The following is a 9,442-nucleotide window of genomic DNA, read 5'->3' on the forward strand; positions in this document are numbered from 1 at the left end:
GGAACTTGTTTAGAAGAAATGACCATGATGCCTGGATACTTGATTCAGGAGTCACTAATCATGTTTGTTCTTCTTCACAAGGAATTAGTTCCTTTTAGCAGCTAAAAGAGGGTGAAATGACGTTTAAGGTTGGAACGGTAGATGCCATTTCAGCTCGTGCAGTGGGAGCTGCTAAGTTATCTTTTTGAAATAGATTTTTGTTTCTAGAGAATCTATACATTGTTCCTACGATGAAGAGGAATCTTTTTTCTATTTCTTGTTTAATTGAACAATCATACTCAATTTCTTTTAATTCAAATGAAGCGTTCATTTTGAAAAATGGTGTGATTATTTGTTCAGCTAAACTAGAAGACAACTTATATATGTTAAGACCAACTGAATGAAACGCACTTTTAAATCATGAGATGTTTAAAACTGCTAATACTCAAACTAAAAGGTGAAGAATTTCTCCAAGTAACAATGATACATACCTTTGGCATTTGAAATTATGACACATAAATCTTGATAAAATCAAGAGATTGGTAAAAAAATGGACTTTTAAGCAAGAGAGAAAATGATTCATTGCCTCCATATGAGTCTTATCTCGAAGGAAAAATGACTAAAAGACCTTTTAATGGAAAATGTTATCGAGTTAAAGAGCCTTTAGACCTCATACATTCAGAACTTTGTGGACAAATGGATGTAAAGGCTAGAGGAGGGTACGAATACTTCATATCTTTTTTAGATGATTATTCGAGGTATGGTTACTTATACCTAATAGAACATAAGTCTGGAGCTTTTGAAAACTTCAAAGAGTATAAGGATGAAGTTAAAAACTAATTAGGTAAAAAAATTAAAACATTTTGATATGATCGGTGTGGAGAGTATATGGATTTAGAATTTTAGGACTATTTGATAGAACATAGAATTCAATCCCAACTCTCAGTACTTGGTGCTTCTCAGTAGAAAAGTGTATCATAAAGGAAAAATAGAATCTTGGTTCGTTCTATGATGAGTTATGCTCAATTTTCTTGCTCGTTTGGGGGTATGTAGTAGAGACTATGACAGGCTCGAAACTTACATCGTTAATAAGCTTCAAACTTGATCAAAAGAAAATTTGTAAATACCGAACTACTCTTATTACTACTGAAACGTAGTAACAGTAGTAAGTCTGAGTCAATCCACAGGGAAGTGCAATTTATTTTGTTAAGTTAATTTTCTAACTAGAGGGGCGAATGGGGGGGGAGAAGGGGTTGTGTGGAAGAGATAAATGCATGAAATTAAAAGAAAAAGGATAAATGTAATCTAAAATAGGAGTCTATCTAATTTCTAGAGGAAGAGAGAGTTTCCTATGCAATTTATTTTATTAGGCATCAATTAATTACACTGAATTTGTCAACCACTCAACCTATTAGAAAATCTAATAGCCCAATTAGCCAAATTCAATATTAAACCAAATTAGCTCTAATTCAGTTTACAACTCTTCCTTCTTGGCGACATACAAGTTAAAATTGAATTGCATTATGAAAGGTTCAATTGTTGAGACATACTACAAGCCGAAAAGTCATATCTTATAGCATGATTTATTTGGAAAATATTATATTAGGGCATACATGCATTCGATCAGAAAAAGTCTAAACTTTACACATGTGATCTTAATATGCGCAACTAAATCAATCAATATATGCATAGGCTATGACGATTTTGCAAATAAGAATTTCAATAAACTAATTTGTCAGATCAATTTATAAAAATTCCATTAAGATTCAATCAAATAATCCTAAATAGTTCACAACAATTTTGTTAAATTAACTAGAAATCCTTCAAGAAATTATACATAGGGCTCTTGCTCAAAGAAGTTAAATAGGAGTTATTGATGACGATAAATTGGAAGTCAATTTTACTCAACAACCAACTTCCCTTGGACGCAATATGCGATGCATGTTCCTAAGATATGCGTTGATAGTCATGCGTCGATGGTCATGCGTTGGAATGAAAAATGCATTAATCGAATGTATACGATGACCATGCGTCCTGCCACAAGTTTTCTTGCGTTCACACCAAGTATAACATGAACGTAAGTTTCTCGGGTAATCCGAGGTTGAACACAGGGACTTGTAACTATATGTTTGCGATGATTGTGCATGCAGCGGTTGAATAAAAGAATGGAGGGGATATTGCTACGTTAATCCTACTCCTACTCCTATCTAACAGACAACGCAATGAGAATTATGCATGAAAGGTAGAGATGCAACAAACCTTGACATGAAATAAATATGTGGGAAAATAGATAAAATGCAGAGATGTTTTTATTGCAAAACTTAAGAGTGATCGCAAGGGAAACCCTAGTCAACGCAATCCATGCAATCATGCTACAACCATACACGGCAAGTCATTTTCTAATGGAAATACGGTGCTCCTAATTCTAGGATGCATGTGTTGAACACAAAGTGTCCATAGAGCTCATTCCTAAGTCTCTACACCTGTCCTATGCGATGATATAGAATGCATGAAAGCAAGGTGACTGCATTCAATTGTATCCTATCTCTAGGCTGCATGCGATGCGTTAATAACAAATAGTGATCATTCCTAAGTGCCTATCTCTTGTATTATGTGTTCTAATCTGGCTCTCCCAAGCCTAGATTTTGACCTAACCTTCCCAAGCCTAGATCCTATCCTTAGACTACCCTCTCGAGATCCCTAATGGACGAATGAAGCATACCTAATACAAGACAATCACATAAACTTTGTTGACCTAAGATTGTTACTATCCCTAGTGAACAATGCATACCTTGCTTAATGCGTCTAACCACTTACCCTCTCGGGTAGTTGATTGTTGCTAACTTCACTCATAGACAAGCAATGTGTTAGCCCATAGACAGGCATTGCAGCAGCTTCACACTAAGAAAATAAGGTTACTCACACACTCGGGCAACACACTCCTCTCGGTGGGTTGCTACTTCATATCCCTAATTCACATGACTAAATATGCAATACCCAAGCAATCCCACTAAGTGTTGTAATGAAAGTAAAGATGCTAAGCAAGAAGATGGAGTGAAGTCGAAGGAATAGAGAAATGCATTGCAAAACACATTGTATTAATTTCTTAATTCAAAATGTCATACAATACAATATAGGAAAAGAAAGGAAAAAGGAATGACCGGCTGGAAGCAAAACTTTGCTTCCAGCGGATGTGCGTCAAGGCTGTCGGTGGTGCCATGGATGGGCGGAGGAGTTGACTCTCTCGATATCTAATTCCAGTCGAAGGCTCCGGTCGTCACTCGGAATGGATGAAGGAGGTGAAGAACTCTCAGCCATCTTCTCATGGGTGGTTGAGGGATAATCTTCGAATGATTGAATTTCAGCTCTTCAGCCTCTATTTATAAAGCTTGGGTCGCCGATAGCATTAATTGGACTGCTCTGAGTCTGACATTCGGCACGTTTGTCTTTTCTGAACCTATGCCACTAACGGCGTGGTAAATGAAATGTCAACATCATCTTTGAATTTTCTCGAGGTAGATGTGTTGATGCGTTCATTCCACCTACCTTGCGTTGATGCCATTAGTTGCATTGTCGCGCAGCCGCAATCATTCAATGACCGCATTCGCTTAATACCGTAACTCTACACGATGACCGCATTCGCGTGATGAGCGCAACTCCCATGCGATGGACGCATATGGCTGATTACCGCAACATCCATGCGTTCATCGATGCGTTTGCCTTTGCGATGGAGTGTTTCTTTGCATGCGATCATCTATGCGATGGTCCGGTTTCCGCGTTTGCATTCATTTCCTGTATTAGCTACAAAGATAGAAAATTGAACGCATAATTAACGCAAAATAACGGGTTAGCTGATATTCGTCATGCTGATCAACGCAAGCTCATATTCTTGTAAATTCCTATCATGATCGACGCATATTCTATCTAACAACCTTCATAATTCTAAGTAAAAGGCCTAAGATGACATGCATTTCTGCATGTCATCAGTTACCTCTTAATTCATAGACAAATCCGAGGTACACATCCATTCCGTCGATTATAACACAAAATAAAAAGAAAAACTAACCTAAAGATACTAAATTATGAAGAGAAAGGAAGAAGAATGAAGTTTACTTTGGCCTCCATCAATTCAACCCCCAATATTTAGCATATTTTGACCTAAAGACAGAGGAAGGTATTTATAGAAAAAATTGCAGCATCGCAATGCTAGGAAGAGCGATGCAACGCTGGCGTTGTGCAAACTTTAGAGCATTGCAACGGTCCCCTTTACATCTAGCTACTACCTTTCAGCGTCAGACAAGCGTCGGGACTTCATATAAGGTGAGCGTTGGGACGTTGAAGTAGGGGCATTTTGGTCTTTTTGACTCTTTTGAAGCCTGGATGCTCAAATCACCTCCAAATTGCTTTAAATTAACCTCGTCTTCACCAAATCACCAATTCTACCTCTTGATTGATCGATACCTACAAAATAGGAAAATAAACACATAAAATCCAATAACGAGCTCGAATTAAGCTAGGAATAATAGCTCTTTTTTAGAGCTATCAGACTGCAATTCACATCTTGAACAATGTTCCCTCGAATAGTGTTTTTGAAATACCTTTCGAGTTATGCTCGAGTTTTCACATTACTTCAAAATATGGGGTTGTTCTGCACATATGTTAGTGACAAATCCTAAGAAGTTGGAACTTCGTTCAAGATTGTGCCAATTTATTGGTTACTCTAGGGAGACGAGAGGGTCTGTTCTATGACCCTCAAGAAAATAAAGTGTTTATATCGACAAATGCTACATTTTTAGAGGAAGACCACGTGAGAGATCATAAACCACGTAGTAAAGTACTATTAAATGAAGCTACTGAAGAATCAACAAGGGTTGTTAAGGAAGTTTGTCCTTCATCAAAAGTTAATGAAGAAGCGAGCACTTCAGGTCAGTCTCGGCCTTCTCAATCATTGAGAGTGCCTCGACGCAGTGGGAGGATTGTGATACAACCTGACTATTACTTGGATTTAACTAAAACTCAGGTTGTCATACCAGATGATGGTGTTGAGGATCCATTGTCCTATAAACAGGCAATGAATGACATAAACAAAGACCAATGGGTCAAAGTCATGGACCTTGAAATGGAGTCCATGTACTCCAATTCAGTATGGGGCCTTGTAAATTTACCTAAAGGGGTCAAACCCATAAGGTGTAAATGGATCTACAAAAGAAAGAGAGATGTAGCTGGAAAGGTACAAACCTTCAAAGCTAGACTTATAGTAAAGGGTTATACCTAAAAGGAAGAGGTTGACTATGAGGAAACTTTTTCATTGTTGCTATGCTTAAGTCTATAAGAATTCTCTTATCCATAGCAACATATTATGACTATGAGATATGCCAAATAGATGTAAAGACTGCTTTTCTGAATGGCAATCTTGAATAGAATATCTTTTTGAAGGAAATCGGAATCAAGATTTCCATGAGCAGCGGAACAAGACTATTCCAAATTACAATCATGAATCAACAATACATTTATAGTCGACTTCAAAACAAACGATTATACAATTAATTCCAGAAATTACAGCATGAAACAACAAATGTATAGAGGGAAAAACTATACTAACAACGGCAGAAGCGTCTCCACACTCTAATACGCACTCTGATCGAACAATAGTAACCACGAGCACTCGATCTACATGACTGCAACACCGCATGAACACAGCACGAACACTTCGCGCTCGTCCTCAACGATCTCCTTCGTCACGATCTCCTCTGCAACACAAACGGACTCCTCCGTGACACCATGAACGGCCTCCAAAAAACATCGACAGTGTCCAGTTGAGTCTAACACCACCAACAAGGCAACCTCGGTATTCTCGGTGTGAGAATACAGAGGGTAAGATCTGTTCAGACTTGGTGTGAGGCAAATGAACGGAGGAAACAACGATCGCATACACGACTAGCCATCATCTAGCTAAGTTATGCGATCGTTTAGTAAATACTGCACGATCATTTAGCTCGCACCTGCACAATCGTTTAGCTCGCCCAACCGTCGTTTAGTAAATCTATATTCACTTGACGAGTTCCGTGAGTTTCTTTTCGCCGGAGAGAAAACTCAAATTCTTTTCAAACTTTTTTGTGAAAACTCTTTTTTTTTTTCAAAATAGGAAACCGATTTCCTTTTAAACTCATGGTTACCATGATCAATAACCACCAACTACATTTGGTTATTTAAAAGAAAAAGTATTAATTATCTAATAATTAATATTATTATAAATATAAATGATAACCAACTTATCATACTATATTTATAACCTATAGTTTTAATATTTCATCTCATGAAACATATACCTGGTTCTTTTCTATTCCATGGTACTTAATGTAAATCTCATTTACATCAATCCTCTACTAGATGTATCTTATACATCATACCGATTATATCATATATAATCAAAATACCTCTTGTCAATTTGAACATTTCAAATCAACACCAAGAACTGATCCTTCAACAATCCAAGCTACCAAGGGGACCTCATGGACCTGTAGATCCGAAGCTCCAATGGTACGTGAGTAACTGACTAAACTCTTTAGTCATGGGATCCACCATCCGTTAACTGCCAGGCACTTCACTAAAGATCGACAGCTAAACTCTCCTCACTACAGATATATTATATGTCCATCTTAACCAATGAACAGTACGATAACCCTTCATAGATCGCTCGTAAGTACAGCTGGGCCAATAACCGTTATGCCCCTGTAGTTACATCTGTCTCCTTAAGTACCACTGATCCCTCTAATGAACATAAATCATAGTCCTACTATGACTGAGTCTTCTCTTCCAAAGAGAAGTTGTGGCCACTATGTTCAAGCCCCGGAATCAGCCCTTAAGGGAGCAATCTCTCTACTTATCCCTGCTTCGGGAAATGAGTGAATTCCATATTGTGAATTGAGTTCCCAGCTCCCAGATCAGACAAGTCCCAAAAAAGGTAGACATGTTGAGTTGGCATTTTGGCCACTCTCACCCATACTAATCAAAGAACCACCCTCAAAGGCAGGAGTTCACAAAACACTCAGGATTGAGGTCGTGTCACCTATGGTTGTTTAGGTGAGATGCAAGTCTCTAGTATCAACGGTGTTATATACAGAGTCTAGTCATCTCGTGGTCCAGGTCTTATACAAACTCTTTGTATAGGACACCCTCGCTCCACGTCTCCATACGAATGGTCAAGATCTACCATCTGTAGTAGTTTACAACACTTGCAAACCTTTATAAAGCGGGTCGTATCCATAGTGTCACTAGGATCAGGTATCCCACCATAATCCTTATACTACAGACTGATTTAGGTTATCACTTAAGGCATGATCTACTTATATATCACATATACATGCTTAAGTTCACATAAGATAACCAAGGAACTTTGTTTATTGGATATGAGTAAATGCCAAAATTAAATAACACTTATTTTATTCATTTAGCAATGTGTATCTTTACAAAACAACGAGATTCCGGGAGAATTAGGACACCAATCCCAACAATCTCCCACTTGTCCTCAAGATTTGGGAGACTAATGTACAATACAATATAAAATTGTACAATATACAATAAACTAGGGCATACCCCACTATCATCTCCCACTTGCCCTAGACAAGATGTCGCATGTTCTGCAGACCCAGACTCTCCAGGTGACCCTCGAACACCTTAGCCGAGAGAGCCTTTGTAAAGGGATCAACAACGTTGTGCTCCAATGCGATCTGCTCAACTATCACATCACCGTGACATACAATCTCCCTGATCAAGTGATATTTTCGTTCTATGTGTTTACCCCGATGATGACTCCGAGGCTCCTTCAAATTTGCCACAACCCTGTTGTTATCACAATAAAAAGTGATAGGAAAATCTATATTTGGAACAATTTCCAAATCTATAAGGAACTTCCTCAGCCAAACAACCTCTTTAGCTGCTTCACAAGCCGCTACATATTCGGCTTCCATAGTGGAGTCCGCGGTGCATCCTTGCTTGATGCTTCGCCAAACTACAGCCCCTCCATTCAGAATAAACACTGACCCCGATGTCGATTTGCGAGAATCTCGATCGGTCTGAAAGTCAGAGTCTGTGTATCCTGTAAGGATCAGATCCTTATCTCCATACACAAGCATGTAGTCTCTCATTCTCCAAAGATACTTGAGGATCATCTTGACTGCCGTACTCTATACACAAGCATGCTAGATTGGACTTATACCGACTGACAATCCCTACTGCATAGTAAATTTCGGGTCTGGTACACAACATAGCATACATCAAGCTTCCTACAGTAGAAGTATAGGGAATCTGTCTCATCTTCTTAACCTCTTGAGGTGTCTTAGGACATTGATCCTTAGACAGAACGATTCCATGCCTGAAAGGTAACAAACCCTCTTGGAATTCTATATCTTGTACCTGATCAACATTTGATCAATGTACGATGCCTGAGACAGGGCTAACCATTTGTTCTTGCGATCCCAAATGATTTGGATCCCGAAAACATATTATGCCTCACCCAAATCTTTCATTTGGAACTGGGAGCTAGCCAACTCTTAATGTTAGTTAAATATCCTACATCATTCCCAATGAGTAGGATATCATCCACATACAGTACCAAGAAAGCTACTAAACTGTTGATGATCTTCTTGTAAACATAAAGCTTATCAACATTCTGGTCAAAGCCAAATGACTTGACAGCAGTGTCAAATCTGATGTTTCAAGATCGAGATGCTTATTTCAACCCATAAATGGACCTATTAAGCTTGCAAACTCTTTTCTCTTGATCTGGAACTACGAACCCCTCTGGTTGAGTCATATAGATGGTATTCTCAAGATTACCATTCAGAAAGGCAGTCTTGACGTCCATTTTCCATATTTCATAATCATAAAATGTGGCTATGGACAGGAGAATCCTGATAGACTTAAGCATGACAACAGGTGAGAAAGTTTCCTCATAGTTAACTCCCTCAACCTGGGTATAACCCTTTGCCACGAGTCTAGCCGTAAAGGTTTTCACCTTTCTATCTACACCTCTCTTTTGCTTATAGATCCACTTACACCCAATAGGTCTTACCCCATCAGGTGGATCAACAAGCGCCCAGACGTTGTTGTACATAGACTCCATTTCCTGGTTCACAGCCTTAACCCATTCATCTTTGTCAACATCCTCCATTGCTTTCTTAAAAGATAATGGATCCTCCACCCCATCATTCGTAATGACGTTTTGGGCTTCAGTCAAACCCATGTAGCAATCTGGTGGGTTCACAACCCTCCCACTACCTCGAGATAGTCTCAACTCTTGAGTTGGTTCTAGACGTTCCGACCTCAACAACTCTTTTTGATCTGTCGGCCTGTTCAACAACTCTTGTTGAACCCTCAATAGTCTCAGTCTCACTTGAGATCTCACGTAAAACGAGCTTACTTCATGGTTTATGATCCCTCATGTGATCTTCTTTCAAGAAGA

The sequence above is a fragment of the Benincasa hispida genome, chromosome 9 (genome assembly GCF_027475165.1).
Source record: "Benincasa hispida cultivar pf3 chromosome 9, pf3_genome.v1.1, whole genome shotgun sequence".
NCBI lineage: Eukaryota > Viridiplantae > Streptophyta > Magnoliopsida > Cucurbitales > Cucurbitaceae > Benincasa > Benincasa hispida.